The sequence below is a fragment of the Nicotiana sylvestris genome, chromosome 11, assembly GCF_000393655.2.
Source record: "Nicotiana sylvestris chromosome 11, ASM39365v2, whole genome shotgun sequence".
NCBI classification, from domain to species: domain Eukaryota; kingdom Viridiplantae; phylum Streptophyta; class Magnoliopsida; order Solanales; family Solanaceae; genus Nicotiana; species Nicotiana sylvestris.
In genome coordinates this window covers 118634402-118637883 of record NC_091067.1, presented here as the reverse complement: position 1 = coordinate 118637883, position 3482 = coordinate 118634402, and the positions used below count along the sequence as shown (strand labels likewise).

The 3482-nt window shown below is 32.5% G+C and overlaps 1 long non-coding RNA gene across 1 annotated transcript; it reads left to right on the top strand.

Annotated features, from left to right (window-relative positions):
* Nucleotides 1-1222: 1222 nt before the first annotated feature.
* On the top strand, nucleotides 1223-2334 carry LOC104229246 (uncharacterized). Its single transcript, XR_711570.2, has 2 exons — nucleotides 1223-1356; nucleotides 1662-2334. It is a non-coding gene; the product is annotated as an uncharacterized lncRNA (long non-coding RNA).
* The last annotated feature ends 1148 nt before the right edge of the window (nucleotides 2335-3482 follow it).

Sequence of the window (3482 nt, the reverse complement as noted above, 5' to 3'; positions counted from 1 at the left end):
GGGAACGTAAGGCTAAGCAATTAACATCAGTACAGTTACTATTTGCCAACTGAGGTCCCCTCCATAAGCTAGACGACATTGTCAGTGTCATACGGGAAAATCAATATCAAGAGCAATTGAGAGAACAAAAATAAGAATTGAGAATGAAAGAAAGCTCGATTGTATTAATGAAAGCTATTACAGAAAAGCAACACGGTGTCAAGGGAGAAAGACACTAGTACAGAGAATTGTTTGCTTGCTAGAAAGTTTGATTGCTTGATTCCCCCTAGTAATGCTTAAGAAGAATAAAACAAAGTTACAGTTCCTGACCTAACTAAGCTAGAGAAACACAATGGAAGTACATGAAATAAAGCTACTCTATATTTACAATGAAAAGGACTTAGAGCTCGTTTGGACATAAAAATAAATTTCCTTTTTCCAAAAAAAAATTCACTTTTTTCCGAAATCAGCGTTTGTTCATAAAATTTTTAATTTTCACTTGAAGATGCATTTTGGAAATTTTGGAAAATTTGAAAAACTGCAAAAAGCTGTTTTTTAAAATATTCACTCACAAAACATCAAAAACAACCCAAACTGAAATTTATGTCCAAACGCAACTCCAAATTTCAAATACCATTTTCAGGTGAAAAACATTTTTCCCATTTTTTGGAATTTTACAATTCTTATGTCCAAACGCCTACTTAGTTTTCTACAAGGTAGAAACAGATCCGTTGGCAGCAACCTTGTCTTTGGCATCAGGGTCTGCGTGCGCGGCGCTGTTAGCATCTGCATGCGGCTGGGCGCTATCGAGGGCTATCGGTGGGATGATAGAGATACATGCACGCTTGGATAGTTAGCGTATAATATGGATAGTTAATTATTATTTTTAAAATCATTTTGCCACCACTACTCCTTAGAAAGCGATATTTTCCTAGATTTTAATGAAATCGTCCCTCAGCTTTATTAAAATATCAAAGGACTTTATATAAAGTTGCAAAAATTTACTATCCCAAAAATCTTCACGAACCTAATAATTCAAACCGCTATTTATCTGCCATACGAAATTTACTCTTTTTAACTGCTTTACCGAATTCTTCTTCGTTACATTGTACCTCAAGTTAGAGTATTCAACTCCTCTAGTCTTCTCAATAATATTCCACGTAGTCCTATTGTATCCTGCAAGTTGCAATCACAATTAATTCTGCACTAAATAAACCTCATTACTTCTCTTTTCTTCTAACTTACTATATAAATCTTGGCCAACTTAAGCTCTTTCCTCCCACTCCAAGCTTACTTTCTTCCCCTCAATTCTCACTCTCTACATTGGCTACAAATCTTGATCTACTATTAAGTAAATTGTCAACTCTTCTTATCAAGGTAATTTAATCTTCTTGACATGGTCACACCTCTTTTACTTATTTATTTATTCTTAATCTTGGTTCTTTTCTCTCATATCTATTTAGGTTAATTCTTTTATTATGGGATCTTTACAAAAATAACTCATGACCAGATTCAACTATTTTATTTTTCAAGCTGATATACATAAATTATACACTATCTATACATGGTTATATGCATATTTGCGTAAATTATACATATATTTTACATCTTTCAGCAATTTTTAATTTAAGCAGTTATTTATTTCTTTTTATAATATTTTATTATTATATATATGAATATAGGATTTTGTGGGCTGAAGTATCAAGAAAATAAAATGAACTATAACAAGGAGAGGCATGCAATGCTTGACTTGAAGCTGAACTTATCACCACCAAGGGCAATTTTTGCAAGAGGAGTTTCACCTTCACCAAGCAGATCATCATCATCTTCTTCTTCTTCAATGGAGAGATCATCACCAGCAGCCAGCTCATGTGTTTCTCGAGAACCGAGCCCCGACGATCAGTTTATCGGTTACCCTAGCAGCCCAGAGACAACTTCCATGATGCTTGTGGGATGCCCTAGATGTTTAGTGTATGTTATGTTATCAGTGCATGAGCCAAAATGCCTTAAATGCAAGATTACTGTTTTGCTTGATTTTTTCCATGAGGAAAGAATCAAGAACTCCAAGGGATGAACTCAAGAAACAATATTATTTTCGTTGCCTTAAGTCTTAATTTAGGTTTTAGTTTTGATATTCTCCATATCAATTTTTTTTTTTTTTTTTGGGTTTTAATTTGTTAGGGGACTGTTTTCGAAAGATGCTTTTGATTGTGTGGAATTTCGTATTACTTTTTTTTGCAGCCAATTGAGACCTAGTACTATATATGGTTGGTCCTTCATATTAAAATTTTGATGTTAGCGGCTCATATATATAGTTGCTATCTTTACTAAATGCATCCATTTTTGTTGAGACAACCCTCGTTATTACCTTCATTAACTATACACAATTCAAACGTTTGGAGTTTATTATAATTTAATTTTGTAAGATACTTCGCATAGTTTGTTGGAAGTTGGAAATTGGAAGATATTATTGTATGTTCTCAATTAAGCCATTTTGAGCAATACCACGCACTCTCCACTTTCAAAAATACTAGTAGAAAAGTACTACCTAATTATTAAAGGTCCATATTTTAAGTCTTTTAAGATTTTTGTATACTCATTCAAAAATTAAAGATATTTCGTCGGCGCTTAATTATTTATAATGAGTATATGTCTAAATTTCTATTTTTCTCTCCAGCGTTTCACTTAATCAATGCTTCACTAATTAGAACAAGGAGAATATATTTGACCCTAAAGAAAAAAACAGAAGCAATATATGACTTCTTATTTTTCTAAAACATCATACATTTTGAAATATATGAGTATATTAAAATGACTAATATTTGAAACCTAAGGGAGTAATTCTAGAAAATGGGTAAAAAGACCCTATGCATGTGACTCATGCAAATTAATGAGATTAACTGCTGTCCTTTTATAGTAAGGTAAGCACTAAAATAGTGTGTTTAACCAAAAAGTGGAATTTCGGTCAAAGCTTTAATTTAGAAGAACTCGGGTTACTGATAATCAAAAAATGTATAAAAGAAAGTAATTTGGCTAGCAATAAGATAATTAGAAGAAGATAAAGTACACCAATGTATTCAGATATTTTTTGTGTCCTTAAAATTGACCCATTATTTCCCTTTTATAGCTATCTTGGAAATATGCGTCTTGCCTTTGTCATAATAAGGCCATTATAGATAATTAAAGACATTAAATGCTACGTTATATAATCATTGTATTTTAATACAGATTCTCTAACGTTTTTAGTATTTAATGCTCATTAAATATTGTATTTGTACTCTCTTGTGCTGTCAAATTCATTCTCCTTGATTCATGGACTTAAATAGGTACGAGCGTTGAATCATTTGAGTATCCGCTCGTGCCTCCTCTTATGCCTCTGCTCGTATCTGTTGCAACTCGTGCATCTTTTGCCAATCATAACTCTTTGACCAGTCTACGTGTCATGACACGTCATTTTCCAATCACTTTAATATGTAAACTCAATTTTTCCCAATACAGATAGT